Raw genomic sequence first — 16588 nt, 5'->3', positions numbered from 1 at the left:
GTAGGGAAATCTATTCTTAGAAGAGGCAATTGTTTTCTCCTACACATACCTAACTAATGTGGTTTTTGCTATGATTTACATGTTTATTTTCTCCTTTAACATGGATTTTTTTCCCCCTCTGTTCTTCTGAGGGGTGTTTTCTCCCTAAGATCACACCCCTTGAGCAGCTAGGAACAACATGATTTATTAGCTATAAGCTTGTAAAATAATGTATGTCATGTTCACTTCATAATTCCATGTCTCCCTCCCCCCTCCCATTTCCATTCTGAATTTGAGGAAAAGGAAAATTGAGCAAAAACTCTGGTGGCTCCTCATTTTCATTACTTCCTGAGAGTTTCTCATTTACCAAATAAATTTCAGTTACACAGCTTCCAATGACAGTTAATTCTTTCCTTCCAAGTTCTTCCCTGTTCAGACTGAAATATTATTTTAAATGAGTATGCCAAAAGGTGAAAAGTAGTATGTTTACATATTTAGGTTTTTCTCTCTTAATCTTTTCACTTGAGGCCTAAGTGTCTGATTCACAAAAAGGCACCTGCCTTATTTCTTTATCTGCTCTTGACACGTCTCCCTCCCTTCAGGAAGCCTTCCTCCACTCAGTCCAGGCAGGGTGGGTTTGCAGAGGAAATGCTCACTGTTTTCTGCTCTTTAATCTACAGGCTCATGCGGATCTTTTTCCTTGTTTCATATCCACGTTAGGGACTAGTTAATGTGGGGAAATATGTGAATCAATACAGTAATAGGCCTCTTCTGGCTTTTACAATTTACTCGAAGGTGCAAGCTGTAAGAGTACTAAGGAAAAATGAGGAAAATAGGACTTTGAGGGTTGAAAGGAAACCTTTCACTTTGCACCAACTGCATTATATTTTAAATGGACAATTCTGAAACTGCTACAGTATTTTAATGAATTTTCGAGGCGGTCCTGTGAAGAAACATCACTTTGAAGGTTTGTAGTCTCTTGGCATAATGTAGTAACTTAGCCTTAATTAGCGCATCAATGGTCTGTTGCTTCTTGCCATTCATCTGTCTTTCTCTTTCACATTTGACCAAAAAATAGGCCATGTCCCACACTGGCAGAGCTTATGAGTGTTATAGTAGGAGTGGGCTGGTGTCAGGAGTTTGGGAAGCACATCACCATTCTGAAATGGTCTGTGAGAAGAGGTAGGAGGGTTGTGGATATCTGTTTGTGCAGATCTGTACATCACCTGACAGAGGAAGGCACCAAAGAGGAGGTATACTGCTGAGCCAGTCCTGATTGAAAGGAGAACTTTTCTGACCTGAGGGAAGGCAACTGAATAATGACTAGCAGAGGGGAAACAGAGGTAAGTGCTCAAACTCTGTATAGGGCATAAACCTTTCCTAAACAGACCCTCACAATGCAACTGGTGTTAACTTTGATGCCTCTTTTGTCTCAGTTGTACTAGTAAACATCAGTGTAAAAGTGTCTTTAAAATACATGTGCAAATCTTAAAAATGAATATGTGACCTAATTTTCATTAGCACATTTATTTGGCATCATCCTCGAATTTTTAATAGTCCATGTGTTTTTAGGAAGCTGATTCGGGACTAGATGCTTTTTGAGAAATACCCCATGTCAAGATTCTAAATTTATTTGTTTGTAGTGTGAGAATGCTCCATGCAGGTAGCCTGAACCAAAAACCTTGATCCCCAGATTCACACTCCCAATAACCCATTTGTAAAAACCTCTAATCTTACAAGTACTTCTTGTCTTTTAAACTCTATTTATCAAAAGGCTCCATCAGTAAGAGTGAATGTCTGTTAACCTGTTTGGCTCTCAGCTCTGTGGAAGTCTCTGACCTGTGAGTATCACAGTTAATGCATCTCAGATCTCTCTAGTGCATCCCCAATTCAAAAACTATGTCCCCTTGCCTCCCGTGGGCTCACACTTGTCATACTATTTGTCTCAGTTATTTTTGGTTCAGAAAGCACAGACACCTTACTAAAAGGTGAGATTTTGACATCATTAGGAAACTTCCTAACTTCGTAGTGCCATTCTGGTTCCTAGCTGTATTTTCCAGTGATAATGTTTTACTCTGTAGTTTTCTCTTCTCCTTTAGCATAGAGAGCTGCAGAAAGACAGTAAAATTGAGAGATTGTCATTCTTTCTGGGTTTGAAAGCTGCATGTCAGATACACACACACAAGGAGGCATTGCCAGTATTATCCTCGTCTGTTGAAAAATTCAAGTTCTGTACGAACACTTTTATTCTTGTTGCGGTCCGGGAGCCACACGCCTGGAGTCGAGTTCCCCGGTAAATGCGACCCGTGTCCCAACCAAGGACACCCGAGAATCACCAACACCAAGTAGAAAGATTAGCAAAGGATTTATACAAGTATAGAAGCTTACACAAACTGTCCGGACAGGGTCCCACTCGGAGAGAAGTGAGTGAGACCCCGACTAACAGTCGGGCGAGGCTTTTAAACCCTTCACAGGGCGGGAAGTCCCCAAGGCGGGAGGGAGCTGTTTAATTTTGAATCAGCCAATCAGGAACCCGGTTCTTCCCGCCCCAAGCAAGCAAGCAAGTTTCTTACAGAAGCCAAAATGTGCTGTTAGCCCTGAAGCTGTTCTTCTGTTTCTTTCGTCACACTCTTTTATTTTCCTATTCACACTTTACCCATGTCTTTTATGATCTAAATAACCCTTGGAAGTGTTTGTTATTAAAATGATATAGGTATATAGGCTGTGGTGTAACTTAGGGGTCGCAAACTTTTTCTGTAAAAGGTCAGATAGTAAATATTCGAGATTTTTGCAGCTGCTCAACTATGTCATAGCAAGAAAGTAGCCACAGACATTTCGTAAACAAATGAGCATGACTGCATCCCAATAAAACTTTACTTATAGGCACCGAAATTTGAATTTTGTATAATTTTCACTTGTCAAAAAATATTCTTATTTTGATTATTGTAGCCACTTAAAAATGTAGAAACTATTCTTGGCTCATGGACTGTAGAAAAACAGGCTGTGGGCCAGATTTGACCAACTCCTTGGTGTAATTGATGAAAGTACTAGTGGTAAATGCATAGCAGGTTAAAAAAATTTGCCTGATTGTTTCGGAATTTGAAAAGGTACAGTACTAGGAAGAACTTAAAACGACTGTAGTCATGTTTTATTTATAGGGAAACCAAGATTGGACCTGCAGAAAGTGTTTGATTTCTTTCACTCTTACTGATGGTACTGTTGTTTACCAGAACATGGTGCTCTGGCTGAGCTGGCACCCACCTCGGAGGGCAGCATGGCACTCAGAAGGTAAAGGGAGCGTCAATTCCACTTCCTCTGAGCACTCATCTGGAGCTGTTCTTTTGATACTTGATCCGTGTTTGCTTTCCCTTTGTCCAGTTGCTTAATTGACATAGGTGGAAGGTGAAGGAATCCCACAAGAATGTTTCCTTTGAACTCTAGTTATCTGGGGACTGTCCCCTTGTGTGCCTGACAGTGTGATAATGCTTCTTATTTCTTTAGATTTGAAAGTCAAAATATCAGAGCTTAAATAGACCACAAAGACCATCTGTCCAACTGTATACATTTAGAGCATAAACTGAGCACAAAGCCATACAATTAGTCTGTGCCTGGGCTAGGACTGGAACCCAGATGTCCTGATTCCCAGTTCAGCACTCCTCCCACTGTAGGAGCCAGCCTTAACAACTTGCCTTTATTTTATACCTTTAGTAAATATGCTGTATGTTCAGTTTAAAAACGCAGGCAAGAAAAAGAGGAGAGAGAGAGAAAGAAAAAAATAAACCAATAAAGAGTTTGACGTTTCTATTACTAAGAAAGGTTAAAGTTGGCAAAGCAAATTTTCTGGATGCTTTTCAGTTCCTCCGAGGCATTTTGCCTTCCCTTCTTGTAGCTGTCACCAGGTAATTGATGATGTCTATTTAGAGGAGTGCAGGCTTGGTGGTTAGGTTTATTTCAGGTATAGATAATTGAGGGAAGGTAAGGATGTGTAACTACTCTTTTAAAAGCATCCTTTGTGGTTTTTGTTTAATTGTTCTAAAATCGTTAATTTTGAAAAAATTACTGTTTTGCTTTTTATTTATAAATGGAAGAGTATCTTGGAACAGGGGCTTTAATGGAGGGGAAACCTCCTAGGCTAAAGTTTTGTCATTAACTGTTTTTATCTCTACTTTTCCAGTCTGCCTCTGGGATTTCTATAATTCCAGCCTCTTTTATCCCAGCTTGTTTTGTATACGATCTAGAAGAGCATCAGGAACTGAGTGTGTCTTCATATACTCTCTTACTCTTTTTACTGATTCCCTCTAGGATCTTGTACTTTCCCCCCAGATTCTTAAAGTGCAGTCACACCACCTGGGAACTTGTAAGGGATACAGTTATCAGGTCCCACCCCAGACCTAGTGAATCAGAAACTTGAAGGTTGGGGCCCAGCGAAATCTGTGTTAACCATCCGCGGCCCCATCCCATGATTCTGCTGAAGTTTGAGAACCACTGCACTAGATACGGAGGAGGTGGAAGTAGTTCAGTGCAGTGGCTTTGCCCTCAAAGAGGTTATAGTCTGTTTGGATATAACTAAGTTAACAGTGGTTACATTTTTTTAAAGACAATTTAATTATGTGTAAGTATAATTTTAATTAAGAAAGGGAATAAACTTAACATCTTCCCTTTCCTCTTATGATAAAATTCAAATCCTAAGGTAGTTTACAAAGCCCTGAAGACCTGGCCCCAGACCTTCTTTGCAGCCAAATGTACACTGTCCCACGTGACTACCCTCTAGTCAAAGAGATCATCTTTCGGTTCTAAGAATGCACCTTGCTCTCTGTGGAGTGCTTTGCCAGATGCTTCCTCCATCTAAAACCCTGTCCTCCCAGCTTCTCATCTTTTGGGTCCCGGAGGGTCAAGGCCAGGATGCCAGTGTCCAGGAGCTGAGTCTTGGTGTTTAAGATACATGTGTCGGGCTTCCCTGGTGGCACAGTGGTTGAGAGTCCGCCTGCCGATGCAGGGGACACGAGTTCGTGCCCCGGTCCGGAAAGATCCCACATGCCGCAGAGCGGCTGGGCCCGTGAGCCATGGCCGCTGGACCTGCGCGTCCGGAGCCTGTGCTCCGCAACGGGAGAGGCCACAACGGTGAGAGGCCCGCGTACCGCAAAAAAAAAAGAGAAGATACATGTGTCTACTTCATCCTCCTGTTCGCGGCATTGACACCCCTGCCCTCACCTGTGCTTTGTCCAGATACTGTCTCTTTTACCCTTTCTAAAGATTCCATTAAAGGGGTTTAAGCAGGGGAGTGATGTACTAGGCAGGTCTTGACAAATTGCCTGTTCCCCTGTCGCTGGGGAACTGAACCTCGGGTAGCTGACCAGTCTCCATCCTGCCGTATTGGCAGTGAACTGAGTCCCAAATCTTTGCACCGCAGCCCTCCCAGCCCCCCACTATTGTGTGCCTGCCTAACCTTAAAGTACCCAGGGGGATACATATCAATCTGCTTGTGTCTAACTTAATTTTCTTGATTTAGGCAACCCTTTCTTTTTTTTTTTTTAATTTCTTTGTTGCTCCGCAACATGTGGGATCTTCCCGGGCCAGGGCTCGAACCCGTGTGCCGTGCACTGGCAGGCGGATTCCTAACCACTGTACCACCAGGGAAGTCCTGCAACCCTTTCTTAAGAAACAACTTTACTCAGTCACTGTAGCCCTTGTGGAAACACTGACTAGCAGCCCTGGAAACGAAAGGATCTTTAGGTGTTATTGGCAATTCACTAGGTTGATGGGGGAGGAGTAGAAAAGCATGGACTTAAGAGCTAAAATTTTGAATCCCAACTTTGCCACATTCATTGTGCAAACGACTTGATTTTCTGGTTCTGTTTCCTCTCTCTAAAATGAAGATTAGGATCACTCTGCACACTCACTAAGATCTGTCCCTGGTGGTATTTCATCTTCCTCCTTCCCCAGGAGAATAGATCTTCATCCCCACAGCAAGCACCACTGGGGGGCAACGCTCTGCCCCTCCTACGCTTGGGTGGCAGCCAGATTTTTTTTTTTCTACATGTATCTGACAAATGTCTTGATTAAGCTCTCTTGAGTATTGGGGCCAGTAAAATGTCCCTCACCCCTGTTGTCTTGGCAGGCGGCACAAATAGCTGACTTGCCTATCTTGCTGGCTACTTTCTCTTTCTCAGTCTCTTGCTGACTCTTCAGCCTGCCTTCAACCTTTAAAGTGTTAGCATATCCCAGGGTTCTGTCCTGAGTTTCCTTATCCTCTCTGCCTATACTGTCTCTAGGTGATCTCATCGAGTGCCCTGATTTTATTTTTCTAAATTTTTATTTTGGAAAAATTTGAAACATTTTAAAAGTTGTAAAAATAATAGGGTTTGTCTATTCTGGGCATTTCATATAAATGGAGTCAGTCATACACTATGTGGTCTTTTGTGACTGGCTTCTTTTTAGCATAATGTTTTCAGGGTTCATCCACATTGTAGCATGTGTCAGTACTTCGTTCCTTTTTTTTTGGGGGGGGGAGAGGGGGCTGAATAATATTTCATTGTATGGCCATACAGGCAGACCACGATGATACTGTATTGTGAGTTTGGTACCAGACCACCACAACAAAGTAAATACTGCAACTTTTTGGTTTCCCAGTGCATATAAAAGCTATGTTTACGCTATACTGTAGTCCATTAAGTGTGTAATAGCATTATGTCTAAAAAAACAATGTGTGTACCTTAATTTAAAAATACTTTATTACTGAAAAATGCTAACCATCATCTGAGCCTTCAGTGAGTCGTAATCTTTTTGTTGGTGGAGGGTCTTGCCTTGATGTTGATGGCTGCTGGCTGCTGGCTGATCAGGGTGTTGGCTGCTGAAGGCGGAGGGGGTGGGGCTGTGACAATTTCTTAAAACAACAATGACGTTTGCCACATCAGTTGACTTTTCCTTTCACAAATGATTTCTCTGTAGCAGGCAATGCTGTTTAATAGCATTTTACCCACCATAGGACTTCTTTCAAAATTGGCATCAATCTTCTCAAACCCTGCCACTGCTTTATCAACTAAGTTTATGTAATATTCTAAATCCTTTGTTGTCATTTCAACAGTCTTCACAGCATCTTCACCAGGAGTAGTTTCCATCTCAAGAAACCACTTTCTTTGCTCATCCATGAGAAGCAGCTTCTCACCCATGAGAGTTTTTTCATGGGATTGCAGCAATTCGTCACATCTTCAGGCTCCACTTCTAATTCTAGTTCTCTTGGTGTTCCTACCATATCTGCAGTTACCTCCTCCCCTGAAGTCTTGAACCTCTCAAGGTCATCCATAAGGGCTGGAATAAACTTCTAAGTTTCTGTTGATGTTGATATTTTGACCCTTTCCCATTAATCATGAATGTTCTTAGTGGCATCTAGAATCCTTTCCAGAAAGTTTTCAATTTATTTGCCCAGATCCATGAGGGGAATCACTATCTATGGCAGCTATAGCCTTACGAAATAGATTTCTTAAATAATAAGACTTGAAAGTTAGAATTACTCCTTGATCCATGGTCTGTAGAATGGCTGTTGCATTAGCAGACATGAAAACAACATTAATCTCATTGTAAGTCACCAGCTGCATTAGCCCCTAACGAGAGTTAGCTTGTCCTTTGATGGTTTGAAGCCAGGCATTGACCACTGTCTAGCTATTAAAGTCCTAGATGGCATCTTCTTCCAAAATACTGTTTCGTCTACACTGAAAATCTGTTGTTTACTGTAGCCACCTCCATTAATGATCTTAGCTAGCTAGGTCTTCTGAGTAACATGTTGCAGCTTTTCCATCGGCACTTGCTGCTTCACCCTGCACTCTGCTGTTATGGAGACGGCTTCTTTCCTTAAACCTCATGAACCAACCTCTGCTGGCTTCACACGTTTCTTCTGCAGCTTCCTCACCTCTCTCAGCCTTCACAGAATTGAAGAGAGCTAGGGCCTTGCTCTGGATTAAGCTTTGGCTTAAGGGAATGTGGTGGCTGGTTTGATCTTCTATCCAGACCACTCAAACTTTCTCCATGTCAGCAATAGACTGCTTTGCTTTCTTATCATTCATGTGTTCACTGGAATAGCATTTTTAATTTCCTACAAGAATTTTTCCTTTGCGCTCACAACTTGGCAGTTTGGCAAAAGCCTGTTTCAGCTTTTGACATGCCTTCCTCACTGAGTTTAATCATGTCTAGCTTTTGATTTAAAATGAGAGACGTGTGACTTTTCCTTTCACTTGAACACTTAGAGGCCAGCGTAGGGTTATTAATTGGCCTAATTTCAATATTGTTGTGCCTCGGGAGTAGCGAGGCCTAAAGAGAGGGAGAGATGGGAGCAGCTGGTTGGTGGAGCAGCCGGAACACACAACATTTATCGATTGTGTTTGCTTTCTTATATTGGTACAGTTCATGGTGCCCCAAAACAATTAAAATAGTAACACCGAAGATCACTGATCACAGATCACTATAACAAATACGATAATAATGAAGAAGTTTGAAATACTGCAAGAATTACCAAAATGTGACACAGAGATACGTAGTGAGCAAATGCTGTTGGGAAAAATGGCACAGATAGACTTGCTCAACACAGGGTTGCCACAAACCTTAAGTTTGTTAAAAAAAAAAAAAAAAAAATGTGGTATCCGTGAAATGTCTGTACCATATTTTGTTTATTCATCAGTTTATGGACATTTGGATTGTTTCTACTTTTTTAAAAAAATAAATAAATTTATTTATTTATTTATTTTTGGCTGCGTTGGGTCTTCATTGCTGCACGTGGGTTTCCTCTAGTTGCAGCCACCAGGGGCTACTCTTCCTTGCGGTGTGCGGGCTTCTCATTGAGGTGGCTCCTCTTGTTGCGGAGCACGGGCTCTAGGTGTGTGGGCTTCAGTAGTTGTGGCACATGGGCTCAGTAGTTGTGGCTTGCGGGCTTAGTTGCTCTGTGGCATGTAGGATCTTCACGAACCAGGGCTCGAACCCGTGTCCCCTGCATTAGCAGGTGGATTCTTAACCACTGTACCACCAGGGAAGCCCCTGTTTCTCCTTTTTGACTATTATGAATAATGCTTCTATGAATGTTTGTGTACAAGGTGTTTCTTTTTTGTTTTTTTTTGGGGGGGTGGGCAGGTACTGCATCTCACAGCTTGAGGTATCTTAGTTCCCCGCCCAGGGATCAAACCTGGGCCACGGCAGTGAAAGTGCTGGGTCCTAACCACTGGACCACCAGGGAACTCCCAGTGTACAAGTTTTTATGTGAACATATGTTTTCATTTCCTTTGGGTATATACCTGGGAGTGGAATTGTGGGGTCATTTGGTAACTCAGTTTTAATATTTTGAGGAGCTGCCAAACTGTTTCCCAAAGTGGCTGCACCGTTTTACATTCTCACCAGCAGCATCTAAGGGTTCTTGTTCTCCACATCCTTACTGACACTTGTTATTATCTGTCCTTTTTACTGTAACCATTCTAGTGAGTGTGAAGTGGTACCTTCGTTGTGATTTTGACTATTGCTGATATTGCCCCGAACAGTTACTACTGTAGTATTTGCCAACTTTTCTACTTCTATCATTTCGTCTACATTTATTAATTGGAACTGTACTGTGAGAGAGAACAATGCCTTTTCCCCCATATATTTATTCAGTGATTTATGTGTATCAGTATATGGGCTTGTGAATATTTGCTTTGTTCTTTGCATCATAGTCCATTACTATCATTTATTCCGTTGCTCAGTGTTGCTCATTGTTCTTATCTCAGGTTTGGCCAGTGGCAGCGCCTTCAACTTGGTTCATGTGCCGTTTCAACATGTGCCGATTATTTCTGAGCCCTCCTTACTTTCTGGCCTTGTAAAAAGTTCCAGGCAACTTTTATACTTACGTACTTCCCAGGCATCATCCTGTACTTTCCCTGTCCTGGTGCTGACACCAACCATTTCTCCAAGGAACACTGGTCCTTTTATTATTTTATTAGAAACCAAGATCTCGGAACTAGGTATAGCTCATTGCAACTAGCAGCCCCTTGACTTTAAATTCAGTCCTCCAGGGAATTCCCTGGCGGTCTAGTGGTTAGGACTCCGTGCTTTCACTGCTGATGGCCCGGGTTCAGTCCCTCGTCGGGGAGCTAAGATCCCGCAAGCCACACAGTGCTGCCAAATAAATACATACATACGTACATACATGCATACATTCATTCATTCATTCATCCAGTGACTCCCAAATCAGTATTACCAGCCTTGACCTCATTCCAGAAATCCACACTTCTGTTGTTTCTTGCCTGTAATTACCTCTTGGATATCTGAGGCCCCTTAAACAGAACCCTTGGTATCCAGCACTAACCACCCCCTTACCAGTTTTCCCACTTTAGCTGAGTACATTCTCAAAGCAAAAATCTGGGAGTTATCTTCTGCTCTCCCCCCACCCTGCGATCCGTCAGCAAGTCCTGTTGACTGTACTTCCAAAAGACGTAACTGTCCTCTTATCTCTATCTCCGCCACGACCACCTAAGTTCAGCCTGCCGTGACTTCCCACCTGGACTAAATGCAAGTTCACTAACTAACTGTTGGCTTCCCACTCCCATTCTTTTCCTTCTAAAATCCATTCTCTTATGTTGCCGTGACTATGCTTAAGTTCTTTTGGTGTCTAATCACACTTAAATAAAACCTAGACTCCTTGCCCTGCCTTATAAATTCTACCTGAGCTGCTCCTTGCCTGCTTCCTGACCTTACCCTGTTCCTAGACCTATTGTGTACCTGCTTCAGAGACTGTGCACTGACTATTTTCTGCTTGGTATGCTCTTCTCTCATATCTCAGTTTAAATGTCACCTCCCCAGAGAGGAGCCTTTCTAGACCATCTAATCTAAAAAAAAAAAAGCTCACAGAAACATCACCCCGAATTCTTAGCATCTCACCATCTGTGTTTCATCCCTTTTTTTCCTCATGTGTATTCCTTCATTTGTTGAGTGTCTTCCCTGTGCTTGCATATAAACTTTGTGAGAGTAGCGATTTTTCTTTCTTTAAAATTGAGATATAATTGACATAGAACATTATATTAGTATCAGGTACACGACATGATTCAGTATCTGTATATATTGTGAAATCATCATTACAATAAGTCTAGTTAACATCCATCATATACACAGTTACAAAATATTTTTCTTGTGATGAGGACTTTTAAGATCTATTCTCTTAACAACTTTCAAATATGCAATACAGTATTATTAACTATAGTCACCATGCTGTACATTACATCCCCATGACTTATTTATTTTACAACTTGAAGTTTGTACCTTTTGACCCCCTTTCTTCATTTCACCCACCCCCAACCCCCCACCCCTCAACTCTGGGAACCACCAATCTGTTCTGTGTCTATGAGCTTGGTGGGGGGGGGGCTGCTTTTTAGTGAAATTGTATATTTGTCTTTCTCTGGCTTATTTTGCTTAGCATAATTCCCTCAAGTTCTATGCATGTTTGTCACAAATGGCAAGATTCCATTCTTTTTTATTGCTGAATAATATTCCATTGTTTATGTGTGTGTGTGTGTGTGTGTGTGTATACACACACACCACATCTTCTTTATCCATTCATCCATTGATGGACACTTGGGTTGTTTCCATATCTTGGCTATTGCATGTAACAATGTAATGAACATGGGGGTACATATTCTTTTCAAGTTAGTGTTTTTGTTTTCTTCAGATAGATACCCAGAAGTTGAATTGATGGATTGTAGGTAGTTCTATTTTTAATTTTTTGAGGAACCTTCATACTGTTTTCCATAGTGGCTGCACCAGTTTATATTTCCACCAAGAGTGCACAAGGATTCCCTTTTCTTCATATCCTTGCCAACATTTATATCTTGTGTTTTTGATATTCTAACAGGTGTGAAGTGATATCTCACGGTGGTTTGATTTTCATTCCCCTAATTAGTGATTTTGAGCATCTTTCCGGGTACCTGTTGACCACCTGTATATCTTCTTTGGAAAAATATCTATACAGATCTTCTGCCCATTTTTAATCACTTTTATTTTTATTTTTTTTTTTGGCGGTACGCGGGCCTCTCACTGCTGTGGCCTGTCCCGTTGCAGAGCACAGGCTCTGGATGCGCAGGCTCTGGATGCGCAGGCTCAGCAGCCATGGCTCACAGGCCCAGCCGCTCCGTGGCATGTGGGATCTTCCCGGACCGGGGCACGAACCCGCGTCCCCTGCATCAGCAGGAGGACTCCCAACCGCTGCGCCACCAGGGAAGCCCTTTAATCACTTTTAAATTGTTGTTTTGCTGTTGAGTTTTATGAGTTCTTTATGTATTTTGGTTATTAATTCCTTATCAGATATGTGACTTGCAAATATTCTCTCCCATTCAGTAGGTTGCCTTTTCATTTTGTTGATGATTTCCTTTGCTGTGCAGAAGCTTTTTAGTTTGATGTAGTTCCACTTGTTCGTTTTGCTTTTGGAACCAGATCCAAAAAATCATCACCAAGACTGATGTCAGGGTGTCTTAATCACCACTGTATACTCAGAGCCTAGAACAATCAATACTTGGCACATAGTTGGTGCTCAATAAATTTTTTTTTTTGGCCATGCTGTGCAGCATGCAGGATCTTAGTTCCCCGACCACACCAGGGATCGAACTCGTGCCCCCTGCAGTGGAAACGCGGAGTCTTAACCACTGGACTGCCAGGGAAGTCCCTCAGTAAATATTTTTTGAATGAATGAATGAATGAGCAGGCAAATAACTTAAGGTTACTTGCCTTAAAATTCTATAGAAGTCAGTGCAGCTTATTGGACTGAGTGAGGAAGTAAAACTAGAGGGAAACCCAAATATTTTCTGCTGAGATAGCTCTGGCAGCTGAGACGCTGTGGGGAGGGGCCTCAGCAAAATCAACTACAGAATGGCAGGGACTCAGATAATTCAGGTATAGTGGTCATGGGCCTCAGAGTTGGGGTCTAAGCTTTTCTTTGAGTCATCTGGTCAACTATCCTCCTTAGCCTGAGCTCAACAATCTCTCTCCTGCTGCACTTAGTGTTGTTTTTTTGTTTTGTTTGTTTGTTTGTTTGTTTTTGTTTGGCTGCATTGGGTCTTAGTTGAGGCACGCAGGATCTTCGTTTGAGGTATGAAGGATCTTTCATTGCAGCACATGGGCTCTTCATTTTGGTGTGCGGGCTTCTCTGTAGTTGTGGCCTGCAGGTTTTCTCTTCTCTAGCTGTGGCGCACAGGCTCCAGGGCGCATGGACTCTGTAGTTGTGGAGCGCAGGTTCCAGGGCGTGTGGGCTCTGTAGTTGTGGCATGCAAGTGTTAGTTAAGATGCGCAAGCTCCTAGTTGTGGCACGCGGGCTTAGTTGCCCCGTGGCATGTGGGATCTTAGTTCCCTGAACAGGGATTGAACCTGTGTCTTCTGCATTAGAAGGTGGATTCTTTACCACTGGACCACCAGGGAAGTCCCTGCACTTAGTTTTATCACGAGGGATTCCATACTGCTTGGTCATTCATTCATTCAGAAGCATGAATGAATAAAGTACTGGGTTGGGTGTTGTGAGAGCTAAAGATAAGATAGCTATAGTGAGATCGATTTTTATCTTCCAAGAGGTAATATGTAAATAAGTATCTACTACAAGTAGAAAAATAATAAGAACTGTAAGAGATAAAATCAAGTGCAGTGGGGATTCAAGCAAAGTGGGAATTTTCTGAAGTTGAGGAGCTCCCAAAAAGCTTTATAGAGGAGGTTGTGTTCCATTTGGACCTTGAACAATTCATATATAAAAAGTATTTAGTTAGTTTCACTCGGGCTGAAGGAGTTCAAGTTCCTGTGTACCTCCTACTTCTGGGGCTGAAGATCAGCAATCACCTCTTTGAAGGAATTTCCTTCAGTGTGGTATGTAAAAAACATTTTTGACACACATTTCTATTAAAAAATGTCAAGGAAGCTGCTGAGTTTGAAAAATATACTGTATAATAATGCACTTGAGGGACTTCCCTGGGGGGTCCAGTGGGTAAGACTGTGTGCTCCCAATGCAGGGGGCCCGGGTTCGATCCCTAGTCGGGGAACTAGATCCTGCATGCATGCCGCAACTAAGAGTCTGCATGCTGCAACTAAGAAGTCTGCATGCTGCAACTAAGAGCCTGCGTGCCACAGCTAAAGCTCCCACATGCCGCCTCGAAAATCTCACATGCCGAAACTAAGACCCGGAGCAGCCAAAATAAAAACTATATAAATAAATAAATATTTAAAAAAAATAATGCACTGGGCTTCCCAGGTTGCGCAGTGGTTGAGAGTCTGCCTGCCAATGCAGGGGACACAGGTTCGAGCCCTGGTCTGGGAAGATCCCACATGCCGTGGAGCAACTAGGCCCGTGAGCCACAACTACTGAGCCTGCGCATCTGGAGCTGTGCTCCGCAACAAGAGAGGCCGCGACAGTGAGAGGCCCGCGCACCGTGATGAAGAGTGGCCCCCGCTTGCCGCAACTAGAGAAAGCCCACGCACAGACACGAAGACTCAGCACAGCCAAAAATAAATATAAATAAATAAATAAATGAAATTTTTAAAAAAAAAAGCAAAAAAATAAATAAATAAAAATAATGCACTTGGGCTTCCTTGGTGGCGCAGTGGTTGAGAGTCCGCCTGCCGATGCAGGGGACACGGGTTCGTGCCCCGGTCCGGGAAGATCCCACGTGCCGCGGAGTGGCTGGGCCCGTGAGCCATGGCCGCTGAGCCTGCGCGTCCGGAGCCTGTGCCCCGCAATGGGAGAGGCCACAATAGTGAGAGGCTCGCATACCGCAAAAAAAATAATCACTTGAAACAAAATAGGTGTTCATCTCAAGCAACAGGAAAGCTTTGGTCACCTGTTAGGTGTCAGTGGCAGCTGAAACATGTACCAGGTTATAAGCCAGGTGCAGATGTAGCATCTTACATTGCAATCAGGATTCTGCCGCATTTTAGGATTCATGTTTTGGAAGTGAGAGTTACTGTTTATCAGAAATGACCTTCAAAGCCCAAATGAAGATGCTCTGCCTGCCCAGCATTCAGTGAGAAAGAATTGAGAGGCATGTCACCTGCCAGGGAGAGCCCTCCTCATGTGGCCAGGACTATGGAGCTCCCAAAGCCAAGGATTCTGGGAGTCAGGCAAGGAAGCCTGCTTTAGGGTGTCTCCTGGCTGGCTTCTTTGTGCCAGTGGAGCCACCTGTCTTTAGAGCTCCCTGCTGCACTCTCTCTGCTCGGCTTATATTTATGCTAAACCAAAATTTTCAGCTGATTTTCACTTTGTGAAACAAATTCTGCAACAGAAAACGTGTGGTTCTGGAAGGTGTGAGAAACAGGGACAGTTGTATGTGTTGCTTCACTGCGTGCTCGTTTAGAGAAGGAAGACAGTGTCCTCTGGTTGTTCACCCAACCCAATATGGTTTCTGGTCTTTATGCTGCATTCAGGTGAGGATTAACTTCTACCTGCTACCTCCAAGCAACAGTTCAAGTGCTGCTTATGTTGTATTTTAACTAAAGATCTCAGGAACAAAATGGAGGGAATTCCCTGGTGGTCCAGTGGTTAGGACTCCGCACTTTCACTGCTGAGGGCCCAGTTTCAATCCCTGGGTGGGGAAACTAAGATCCCTCAAGCCGTGAGGTGAGGTGTGGAGTGGCCAAAGACAAACAAACAAACAACAACAACAACAAAAATGGAAAATCTAGATTCTGATACTCTAAGCAAACCTAGGCCTGGGGGAATTGACAGATAAGCATTTAGGTGAGCAGACAGTCCATTGTCATCCCTCCTCACCTTAGGTCAGTTCACACGTGCAGGGGTGCGTGGTGGGGTGGTATCCGTTTCTTTCCTCTTTGTGTGATATTTAAAAGGTGCTTCCATTAAGGGGGCACCCAATCTGCATGTATCTTTACCCACTCTTCGATGTGAGTTCTTAAATTCCCCACTAGCAGGTTGGATTCCCATTCATCTTGTCGGTAGGATGGCTCTATTAGGGTGCCTCTTAAAAAATAGAAACAACAGAAAAGGCAACAAATCCTGAGAAGGGGGTATGGGGTTATAGCAGACAAGGGTAAAATGCCTGTCACAAAAGATAACCTGTTTTGCTCATCAATAAGTCATCTGTCCTTTGACTTCTCAAGGTCCTGGAGAAACAGGAGCTCAGCTGGCTGTGAGCTAGTTGGGACCCCTACATGTGCTTCAAGCAGTGGGTAGTTTGGGATGGAGGGCAAGGTAGCAGTCCCTTCTTGGTTAAGAAATAACGCCCGAACCCTTGTAGAGGGCAGTACAGCATAGGAAATTCTGGATTGCAAGATGAGAATGTCTGTGCACCAGCAGGCTTCTGCCTTCAGGGTCCAGTCTGAGGACCTGGGGATGGAGGGATCCTCAGAGCGCTTTGACCTGTTGCCAGGACAGAAACGGAAAAGTGGCTAGAAGTGTCAGGAATTGGTAGGTCTCGTTTTCCTCCCCCACTCCCTGCGTCCCACATAAAGCCACAGAAGGAAAGAGCAGCTTAGCACCCCTACCAGCAATACTGAACAGTCACCCCCACCCACCTCCAGATCACCCACCTCTAGCCTGTATGGGAACCCTGACCCTTGAGGAAAAAATGCTGACCTGTGAACTCCCCCCATTCTCCTCGAATGCACCCAGAGC

General features: G+C 43.3%; 2 non-coding genes across 2 annotated transcripts; one reads left to right on the top strand and one right to left on the bottom strand.

The window, feature by feature from the left end:
- Positions 1 to 9127: 9127 nt before the first annotated feature.
- On the bottom strand, positions 9128 to 9199 carry TRNAE-UUC (transfer RNA glutamic acid (anticodon UUC)). Its single transcript has one exon. It is a non-coding gene; the product is annotated as a tRNA-Glu (tRNA).
- A 6279-nt stretch (positions 9200 to 15478) lies between these two features.
- TRNAE-UUC (transfer RNA glutamic acid (anticodon UUC)) lies at positions 15479 to 15551 on the top strand. The gene has a single exon. It is a non-coding gene; the product is annotated as a tRNA-Glu (tRNA).
- Positions 15552 to 16588: the final 1037 nt, after the last annotated feature.

This window comes from Lipotes vexillifer, unplaced genomic scaffold (assembly GCF_000442215.2).
Source record: "Lipotes vexillifer unplaced genomic scaffold, Lipotes_vexillifer_v1.1 scaffold216, whole genome shotgun sequence".
NCBI classification, from domain to species: Eukaryota; Metazoa; Chordata; class Mammalia; order Artiodactyla; family Lipotidae; genus Lipotes; species Lipotes vexillifer.
The sequence above is the reverse complement of the archived record's forward strand: the minus strand, read 5'-3'. Positions and strand labels throughout refer to the sequence as shown.